This window comes from Cololabis saira, chromosome 12, assembly GCF_033807715.1.
Source record: "Cololabis saira isolate AMF1-May2022 chromosome 12, fColSai1.1, whole genome shotgun sequence".
NCBI classification, from domain to species: Eukaryota; Metazoa; Chordata; class Actinopteri; order Beloniformes; family Belonidae; genus Cololabis; species Cololabis saira.
In genome coordinates, this window is record NC_084598.1 from 28,918,145 (window position 1) to 28,929,706 (window position 11,562).

Here is an 11,562-nt window from a genome sequence, read left to right on the forward strand (position 1 = left end):
ACGAAGGGTAAAAATATACAGTTAAAGCAACTCGTCAGCTTCTCAAGGCCGAGAAATTAAATGGTCAAGTAATTTCCTTGCCATTTGTCTTCTTCAGCACCTTTTAATTTACTGAAGTCAAAAGTAAACAGAAGAATCCCATCACGGACCATTATTCAGGCTGCAGGAAAGGCGTGAAAGAGTAGGCCTATACCTCAAGGACAGAAATGCAGTGTTAGGTGGCATACAATACAAACATCCGGTAACTTTTTATCCTGTTCACACTACATGATTGAACCGTTCCATGTCCAAATTCCTCTATTGATGCTACTCATATCCTTTCTTTTTCCAGAGTTAAATTTCATTATCACTTATGATTTTTAAGATCACATTTGGATCACTTCAGTATGCGATTCTATGAGGCCATGTGACACCTAACAGAATTCATGTGGCTTTTTGGATTTATACATGTGCATTCTGTAACAGGGGATGAATTTCTCATCAGACAGGCAGAACACGACAGCACTGACACAGGCAAAAATCAGTCAGTAGAAATAGAAGAAAGTAGCAGCCGTCAGAGGTGAGATGTCACCAATATCTTACTGTAGCTACGGCCACATATATTCTGAACTGTCTGTATCGGTGCCTCTATACAATCTCCCACTTCAGTATGGGCTCACAACTATGACATTTTCTGTTGCTGATGGAAACGACACATGCCGAACAGCATCTGGTGTGCGTGCATGCTGTTTCAGAGGGCTGCCACGCTCACATGAAAATCCAGTGCAAAACACATGTTGTTATGATTGTAAATCATCAAATCAAATATTTACCAAATCAGAATTGCACAGAAATTGGACAATATAGCTGCAGTGTGAACATTGACCAAATTTACAAACTGTCCCTACTTGTGGATTTAACTCTACTTCCAGCTAAAGACTTTAGAAAGTCTAACCATATAACCAGATTTCCTTCTTTTCATTCTTCACCCTAATTTATTACTTTATCCTGTTAGATAGCAGCAATCACGCCGACGTCCCTCAGAAAAATTAATTACTGCAGGTGTTAAACTGAAAGTCTCATCGGGTGTGACCTGACATGCGACTGTGTGTCAAATCATGTTACCAGTTGTAAGTCCAAGTGTGCAAATGTTTGCATCATCTGTGGGGATAATGCACAAGTGACAGTTTATTACATGGTCCTTTCTTTGATATGCCTTTGAAAGCTCCTCCGACTTCAAAGCTATTTCAGTTCATTCAGAGAAGAGTTCCAGGTTGGCTGTGAACACACGCCGGCTCTGCTTCAATGGGCTATTACAAATCGATCACAGGATGACTTAACATGAGGCTCAGGGGAGAATTGCATCACTTTAAACAAACATGCATGCTGAATTTACATGGAAAACAAACACACACACACACACACCTACAAAGGTGCAACCTCCCTACTGATAACATATAAACATGCACTTAGGTTTTATACATCACTCATTGGCAGTGAATTAAGCAGTTCCCTTGATTTGCTGCTAGATATTATCTGGATGAAATGTCTTTATTTTATTGCCCACGGTGAAGCCACCTTGACAACAGTCGAGTAAATAAAACTTCTCAACACAACACCCATGGAAGGAAACAGTTTTTGCCCTTTTAATCTAAAACGAGGGAAAGACCTGTAAAGGAGGAGTGCTACTGTTTATGGGCGTGTCATCGTAACAAAACACCCGGGAAGCCGAAAGTGGAGCAGGTGAAAGGAAAATGAGACTGGAGGACGCATGGAGGGGCAGAGACACGGATGGACAGATGGATGAATTTTAGATCTAATATGCCCCTCCACAAAGTCAGCCTGGAAGAAGCTTTAGCCTGCAGGGTGGTTGCAAAAGAGCCAGACAATCGGGAGCTGACAGTCTGTTTGAATAGAAGCAAAACTAACTTTAGCATGCATTAATAAAGATGAAGGCTTACAGTCTGATTTGATGAATATTCTCACTCCACCGATATATTTAGAACTACAGCAAATTATTTTTTCTCACTTTTACTGTAAGGAAGCAGAACTCAGTAGTTTATTTTTTGGAAATTATGATATTTTTGTACACAGACTGTCAAAATCTAAACAAATGTTATTTATTGTTTGTATTTTACACAATATAATATCCATGATATTTCAGTATGATAATCTTTCAGTTGGATGAGCTGTCCAATGAAATAAATAAAAACTATCACACTGATTTTACCTTAACTGCATTAACTTATTAATGTTGAGTGAGATTTAATGAACAAGCAGTTAACACACTGTCTAATTCATTAATTTATTTCAAAAGGTAGTCCAGGAAGTCTGATAAATTCAGGTTACACTGACTTTGCTTCTGCTTGATGCTAGTAAACATGCATACATCCTTACATTATTATTAATAATGATGTTATAAAGAGGATATAATGAAAAAATACTTTATATATTATATATAAGCAATATGGCATGCATTCTGGTGTTTGATGTGACGATCAAACACAAAGCTTCATCATAACATAGCCCCTTCTCTTGGTTTTTGGGCTGCCTGGATCTGATAATGATGTAAATTGAGTAAACATCATCCAGAATCTGTGACATCACAGTCCTGGATCAGAGGCCATGGACAGTGCCATGTAGGCATGTTGAAAACACACCTCTGATCATGTGTGCAGTTGGTATTTTGGCCAAATCATGCCACAAACATCTAACCAAAAGTGTATACAATGTGCTGTCTTTTGACACAGGAAAAAAAGGGGGCAGAATACACTCTTTTCAGCAGTGTCTCCTAGTTTGAGGGAATGTCCAGGTCCAGCCTCGCGCCCTCAGGAGACCTTGGTCTCTGCCACACCCGCACCCGCGCAGCTCCGTCTTCAATCAGCTCATTATCTCCGGCATCAGCTGTTGGCCCACGGCTCCACACACACGAATCACATCCCTACACTCGCAGAGCGGCTCTCAAACACTGGACGTGGGCAGGATGTGCTCGGCAGCAGGCGATATGAAATGTAATAAGACGTTTAAAAGGTGCACCTGCTTCCTATAGTGGGCCTTGATACCCATGAAATAAACGCTGCCCTCTCATGCTGCAGCTTATTAAAGCAGCCCGCCGACCATATTGGCCGTATTTAAGCCGTGTGCCAACACCCTGTACATCCCAGCCCATGGCAACCCGAAAGCACAAAAGAAATGTCTTTGCAAGACATGTCAAACGCGCAGCCTTTATTGTGCGCGCCGGACCGGTGAAGCTTCACCTCCTTTCCCCCCACAATGTCACCTGGCAATAAGCAGTAAACGCAGCCATGCACCTGTTCCGCTGCACCAGACAAACAAATGAACTGCATACCTGCCCTGTCAGGTCCGGATTGTTAAAGCTCAGTCCGGCTTGTGATCATTGAGATTAGCAGGAAAGTGGAGGAAAGAGGAGGAGGAGGCGGAGGACCAGGAGGAGGAGGAGGACGCCGCCGCCCCGGAGCACCTTGTTCTCCGCCGGAGATGCAGCGCTGCAGGCGGGGAGGGAGACGGGCGCAGCCGGCAGGGATGGATGGCGGTCGGGAGGAGACGAGCACAGCGGAGGGGCGTTTCAGCAGGCAGGCGAGGGAACTCCTAACGTCGTGCGTAGTCTGTGCACATGACGAGCAGCGTCTCTTGCACTGGCCCTACTCATTTTTGGCTCATCTTTTCCCACCAAAGCTCACAGCTGGGGCTTTTGCCAGGAAAAAAAAATATATTTTCAATGTGATAGACTTCTTTGTGAATATTTAAAGGGGACCTATTATGGCATCTAATACCTATTTTAAACAGGCCTTTAATGTCTTAAAAACAAGCTTTTAATAGTTTTTGCTAAATAAATTAGAAATTCAGCCTCTAAACCATGTCTTTATCTTCCCATTCTCTAACCTCATTATCTATGCAGGATTCTGAGTGGGCGTGGCTATGATAATGAGGCACTGTGCTGATTGGCTGCCTGAATGACGCGATACATCGCTACGGAAAAATGGCGGAAGCTCCGGCCGGCGGAGTTACCGTGTCCTAACTGCATGCAATGCGAGCGAGCGTCAGCGACAAAATCAATTCCATTGCTTTATTTTCTATTGGACTGTCCTAACTGGCCACGAGCGACGCAGCGTGCCGTTTTGAGCTAAACATTTGTCGGACGCCCTGCTTCTATTTTCTTCCTGTCACTCTTGTTGAAAGCAGGTTGAAAGCGCTGTAGGAAACGGTCATGGATGAGGAACGGCTGATCCAGTTAGTTGAAATGAGAAGTTATCTCGATGATCCTCCTCATTTCACTACAAAAACCTCAATAAAGTGGCAGCTGGCTGGAGGGAGATGGACAGAGAGCGTCCGATGTCACGCAGTGCGACGAGATAGTCGGACACTCGCATGCAGTTAGGACACGTTGTGTAGTTGCGGGCGTGGTTTGCATTTTGGTTACGTAACGAAAGGGAGCAGAATCTGAACCGCTCGTAGAAGCCACATCACACTGGTAGGCTCATCCGGGCGGCTGTACAGACACTGCAGAATTTGGTTGCTTTCCTCCTTTGAGTTGGCAGGCTGAGGGGAGACCATATGTTAAAGCAAGAGAAAATGTGTTTTTCATAATAGGTCCCTTTAAATTCACTTGCACAGGGGTCTAATATTTTCATTTGATAAATATTAGGATATCTATATGTGTGTGTGTGTGTGTGTGTGTGTGTGTGTGTGTGTGTGTGTGTGTGTGTGTGTGTGTGTGTGTGTGTGTGTGTGTGTGTGTGTGTGTGTGTGTGTGTGTGGTCACCCTCAGGTATACTTGCACAAAGTCATGATTTTGTAGCTTTATGATTAACCTCTCAAATGAGATTGCTAATGAGAAATAGAATTGAAACAGCAAACATGCCATGCCAAACTTGAGTACAGTACAGCAAGAAGCACGTGCAAAGATTGTAACCCAGAGAGGGATGTCAAGCTGTACCATTCAAACTCCTTTGAAAAAGCACATAAAAACAGGATATTGGTATATAGCTGTAGACTCAGTGGTGAACGAAGGAACCCTTGTGCGAAATGTGAAATATGCCTTGTGCTGATTTCAAAGATGTGAGATGTCCCATAGCACCACCGGGTTAGAACTAGAAACCGGTGGGACCTACATACTCCCATAATGTCCAGAGAAGTCTGGCCAGGAGTGATGTTCATGGAACAGTCAAGGTCAAAAAGCCATGCCTCCAATTTGGGAGCAAGGCCAATAGACTCAACTACATACAGTTTGAAAATATAGCAATTGGGAGTGAGCCAAGATGTGTAACATTTGGCTGCAGCAGAAGGCACTTTGTCTGCAGAGCTGCAGAGCGCTCTGCAATTCTGCAAATGGAGTTGGCAATTTGGTCATAATCAATGGGATCCTGGTTTTATTTATGTTTCTTCTGTATGCTCACTTTGCAGTTTGTACTGTATATTGATAAAAAAAAAAGTCAATTTGTGAAAGCATTCTTGCTTTGCAGTATTTCTTCCCACCTGCTTAAGACTTTTGTACAGTACTGCATGGTGTTTGGCACTGTTCCCTCACAGTTAGAAGGTGTCTGGTTCAAATCTTAGCAGGGAGTACTCAGGGTTCCTCCCACATCCCAAAAATATTCATGTTAAGCTAATTGGTGATTTTTTTATTGGCCGTGGCGATGAGTTTGAACATCTAGTTGTTAATATGCTTAACCCTGTGATAGACTGGAGACACGTCCACGTCGTAGCCCTGCCTTTAACCTGAAGATAAGTTCCAGCAGACCTCAGTGACCCTAAATGGGAACATGCAGGTATAGATGATGGAAGGATGGATGGATATTAAATTCACCAATCTATCCTACTTCAAACTCATCTGCTGAAATTTCGTTGCAAAAGAAGGAAAGAAAAATCCTTTATAAGTTACTATTATGGTTCAACCAGGCAGTCTCTTCATTTACAAGAAAAAAGAGGATTTGATTTATGTAATGCACCATGCTTGGACACAAGGACTGCCAGACACTAACAAGTGATCTCCACAGTGAAACGAGTCAGTAGACTAAACAGAAAAATACAGGGACATCAACAATGAAGCACATTTCACATGATTTCCCCCCGAGGCTTGAAAACTAAAGCCAGCCCTCCTCAAAGTAAAGAGCTGAGCAGCTCTTTTAGAGTTTTTGAGAAATAAAACTACATCATTTTGGTCTCAAAAGTGGTCATTAATGAACCTTCCAGTTATTCCCAGTCCACATCAAATATACATTCAACATCATTAATTGCATAACATAGCAGTTCAAACATGTATAAATAGCTGTACCAATACATTTATGTGGTGTTTAGGGTTACAGAATCATACTTCCAGCAAATTATACATTAAAACTACTGAAAGTCATACTGAAAGTCATACTGTTCCTATAGCAAGCAGTGTGTTGTATGCATGAAGGCTACGTGGGTGATGTATTGCTTCGGTGACTCATGCAAACCTTCTGTGTTCATGCAAAAAGGCTGTGTTGAAATGCAAATACACATACAGGAAAATAATTTTTTTCTTCACGGTTTAGTGGGTCTCCTCGATTTAAATGTGCACAAATGAGCATATGGAGGATAAATAGAGCAAAAAAACAAATGCTTGAGGGTATTCCTGAATCTTTTATACTTCTGCTGAATTATTGAATGTGGCCTTTAATGACCACATACACATATCACAATTATTCAAGATATCAATGGATAATTTACTTGTGAACATATGCAGCTCAAAATACGTTCCAAGTTGTGATGAGATTTCTCCACATGGTGGCAATCATACGCCATCTTTGCACTGATCACAACTAGGATAACAGTCTGAAACAAAAAAAAAAAACAGGCTGCTTTACCCTTAACGGCAAACACATGTTAAGACTCCTGAAAGAATTTCTTTCTCTTTGCACCTGCATTTTACTATGTGATCACTCATTTCTTCTGGCTGTCTCTGTGGAGAACATCAGCAACATTCCATACATGAAAAATGTGACAACCTGCTCTAGGTCTCATGCGAGAAATTAATGCTTCTGCGGTTATTAGGCAGAGCTGGATGCAAAGTCTTCTTCATCAGAGTTGTCATATTAAGGGGGCACAAAAAAGGGGACTCAGGGAGGAGCGAAGATGAAAACGTCTCAATAAAATATTTTATCATATCTGATTTATTTGATAGATTTCTACCTAAAGGCAGAACTATGACTTCTTTTAAAAAAATACGATTTGTAGCGTAGCATACTATCTTCATAAGGTGATACAAAAGGGCATGCAAGAATTGGAGGCTTAGGTTTCAAAACAGACAGTTTTAATTAAACTAATCTGATTTTAAAGCTACTGAAGCGATGATATGCTTAATTGCACTACAAAGTCCTTTAACCTGCTCAGTGATATTTTCTCAAGACTCACGATTACTCATAAGTCTGAGTTTATTCTTTGTTGATGGCTTCTGTCAGGATGCTTACCTTCCCACTCACAATACTTCCTGCTAACCGTAAACCACCAAATCAAAACTTTCAGTCTGAAGTAATGACTCACTCATGACACTGCAAACAGGTGAAACCGATTTCTTATGCAATCCACTGTGGCCACATAAGCATTTAAGTAATGCAACCTGTTGACTAAAAAGAAGTGTTTTTCATGCCAGATGTTGTGCAGTTTTGAGTTAAATTTGCTGCATTTTTCACACGGAAAAAATGCTGCAACATTTACAGCTGTTTCAATGAAGTAGCCAAAGTAATACCAATCATGCCTTGTACTTGTTTCTTACAGTTATAATCACAAACAGTTGAAAAAAGACAGAGCCTTTACACACCACACAATGAATTTAAAATAAAACAGTCAAGATGTGATCAAAGGGTGGATCGTCGGCTTTTATTTAAGAGGTTTGCCAAAAATATGGTATTTACAATTTAGGGATTTCAGTCATTTTAAGTAAAGGGCTTCCACTTTCAGTGGTTCAAATGTATTTTTATTTACTGTAAATAAGTTAATTGGCCAGGTGTGGTCCATTACTTTGTTTGTTCAGGACAAATAAAGCAGTTAAAAGGTCTAAGATAGATATCAGGTATTTTTAGGCAGCTTTAAGACTGACGCTACCAATATAAAGTCCAAGGAGATCTAAGTGCAAGTTAAGGAGGTAATCTTAAAGCTGAAAAAGAAAAAAAGCGTCATTGCCAATCTAAAATGAATAGATGCCTTTATCAGTGAAGGTTTGCAACAAGGTGTAATCCCTGGTAACATTCAAGAAGTAGAAGCCATGAGACATTCCCCATCTTCAAAAGCCTCAGATGTTCTTGAATCGGAATATTTGGGCAAATAAATGTGTGCTAGAGTGGTTTGGAAGAGAAGAAGTATGTAGCAGAAATTCAGCTGGTTGTGATCTATAGGAGTGTTTTTCAAGCCTGGTCCTCAGGGCCCACTGTGCTGAATGTTTTAGATGTTGCTCTCTTCTAACACACGTATTAGTGGGTCATTGACAGATTTGTGTAGACCCTGATGACAAGCTGATGGTGATCCAGTCATTTGAGTCAGATATGTTGGAGCAGAGCCATATCTAAAACATGTAAGGACATTGTGCCCCTGAGGACCAGGGGTTGGAAAACACTGATGTAAAGCATGTCACATCATGTGTCAAACATGGTGGAGGGAGTGTTATGGCTGCAAAAAACTGATGATGAGACAGAAACAGCTATGAATAGGAATGAATTCTGAGGCGTAACCCTATAGGATTATACTCTAATCAAATTCAGTCAAATGCTACAAAACTGAAGCAATGGCGTTTCAATAGCATTTATGAATAATGACCCAAAACATGTCAAAAAAGCAACTAAAGTTGGTTGCAAAGAAGGCCTGACAACACATCTCCAGAGCGGAAAATCTGAATTTGGTTATACTCACCAATGCTAGACTTCAAACTAATTTTGATTGCAAAGGATTTAAAAATGTCCTTTATCGAAAATGATGATTATACAGTATTTACACTTATGTCATTTTCCCTGCATATGTTTTTTAGCCCTTAAATATGGAGGTTCTTTGATTACAATAGCTGTTAATTCCTAAGTTGTAAATGAGTGCTATATGTTTGTTAAACCTATTGGACTAAAGTGGAAAGTCTACACTTTAATCACATCTTGATTTATTGAACTCCCATCTGCTGTGGTGGTGTGTAAACTAAAACTATGTCATTGTCCAGATACTTTTGGATCCGCTTGTCAAGCTGTAAGACAGCACTTGAACCCTGGTAATGTAATAGTAAGAGAAAATGCTGTGTATTTACAGAAAAAATCCTGTATTTTGCACAGAGTAGGTGCCAGGATCAGGGATCGTGGGGTGTCGGACTCCAGTCCTCGAGGGCCGGTGTCCCTGCAGGTTTTAGATGTTTCCCTGCTTCATTGCACCATGATACAAGTGACTGTGTCATCAACAGAACTATCCAGACTTTGATGACAAGCTGGTGACGATGATTAATTAGAATCAGGTGTGTTAAAGCACTGACACATCTAAAACATGCAGGACACCGGTCCTTCTGGGATTCAGTTTGACGCCTCATGACACTTGGTCTGCGCTCAGAGTAGGCGCCCACCAACAGAGAGAGCGAGCGCGGGTTTTCTCATAACTAAAAGCTCTGGTTTGAGGAAACACAACAGAATATTTTTGTGATGTTTTATTAAAGACCCCGCATCCTCATATGAGGACATTACATTTCTGCTGCTCTGCGCCATGATACTTCATTTGTGCGAACATTGACCATTGTCCTCATCCCCGCCTGCACCATCTAGTGGTCTCATAATGAAATTACACTCATTTGGGAAAAAACAAGATGGCTGGGATCACAACGGAAGTCTTCTACGAGCTCCCGACAGAAATGTGGACAAGGTAAAAATCCTAACCTCATTTTATGATTGAAACTAGTATATTTAGGCACAATAACGTCTGCAGCTTCACATGGCATGCTTTTTTGATACATTTAAATAATATTAGCAACAACGTCTGTAAACATGAAGGTTATCTGAACCCATGACAACTAAATCCGCTCCGTTGGTTCCAACACACCGGTTATGAATTAACTCAATTAACCCCCGATTGGTTAACCCAGAGTTGTGCGCGTTCCCGGTGACTCTATAAAGACATCATCTATTGAGGGTCGAAACCCGAAAAGATGGCTCGACGAAGAGCAACATATTTTACTGAGATGGAGCAGCAAGTCCTCCTCGAGGCATACAAGGAGGAGAGGCCAGTGATCATAAAAAAAAGTAACACCCATTCATCTGCCAAAGCACGTGATAAGGCTTGGCTGATCGCGTAAATGCTAAGTTTAGTCCATTATGTGAATTTTATATTAAATTAAATAAAATCCTGTTTTCTTATTATTATGATGCTTTCTAATACAGACTACTTGTCACTGAATTATTTATTTATTAGATGCAACCCCGGTGGGCAGAAAATAACCTGGAAACAGGTCAAAATGAAATACAAAAACATTGTCCAAATTGGTGAGTATTATTTTCGGATATCATGTCTCCCATATGGGCCTTTTATTGTCATGCTCCAACAAGATGCATCTATTTTAAAGCTAATAAGAAGACTGCAGAGGCGAGAAGGACTGGCGCAGGGGTAACTGAGCCCCTCACCCCTGTCGAGGAGCTGCAGTATCAGCGAATCGGGCCGGCCGATGATGGAGGGGATTCCTGGGGGGACGTCGTCAGAGCCGGCCACCTCCCAGGAGGAGCACAACCCTCTTGTCCAATGTATTTTTCCTAATTACGCCTAGTCAGCCCTTCATGTATCCAGTATGACCTATTGCTTTTTCCTAGGCTTATTTAATATAAATTATTATATTCAATTGGAATATTCAATTATTATAATTATTATCTTTTTAATTACCATATTGTATAAAAAAAACTCCTCGTGTGTTAAGTGTTGCTTTTACGCGAAAATTACCAATTTGTCAACCTCTTAGTTCAAGGTGGAGTACTGCTGCTGGTGGAGCAGCTACCCATACATGCTGATACTGCTGCTGTAAGTCCTTATTTCAGTGTTTTAGGCTATTAATCAAGCCCACAGCCAGTAGCCTATTTTGTTTTCTATAGGAGGGTGATGAACAAACACTCTTGGCCATAGAGGAGCCACCAACACTCTCTACAGAGGTAAAGCCTTTGCCGTGATCAATTTCAAATTATTCAACCTACAGTTCAGTCTTCACTTAAGTTAAATGAATATGTACTTCAGGCTGATAATGAGGCAGATGCTGAGGAGCCTGCTACAAGCTCCAATCAATACAGCAACGTAAGAAATAATCATAGTTTATGCGTAAACGGGCCAAACTCCATCAAATGCTGAACGTGCTTTGTTATGTTAGATGTCGGCAAAGGAACTCTACAGGGTCCATCTGCAGAGCCAGATAACCAAGGCTGATCTGGAGATGGAATATTTAAAACTTAAAATTGAGGTAAAGAAATGATGTTCAAAACAACCTGTCAGTGATTCCATTATTGTATCTTTAATACAATGTTTCTCTTTTCAGGCAATGAAGCAAATGAATTGAGAAAAATAAGAAATAAAAACAAAAAAAAGTGAAAACTCTGTCAACTG

General features: G+C 40.9%; 1 protein-coding gene across 3 annotated transcripts in view; it reads right to left on the bottom strand.

Moving 5' to 3' along the window:
• The window catches only part of si:dkey-178k16.1 (band 4.1-like protein 1), a 55,067-nt gene extending 51,543 nt beyond the window's left edge, over positions 1-3,524 (bottom strand). For all 3 annotated transcript variants that reach the window (XM_061736434.1, XM_061736433.1, XM_061736432.1), the window contains exon 1: positions 3,329-3,524. The gene's annotated coding sequence lies outside the window, so the exon portion shown is untranslated. The remainder of the gene's footprint in view (positions 1-3,328) is intronic.
• Positions 3,525-11,562: the final 8,038 nt, after the last annotated feature.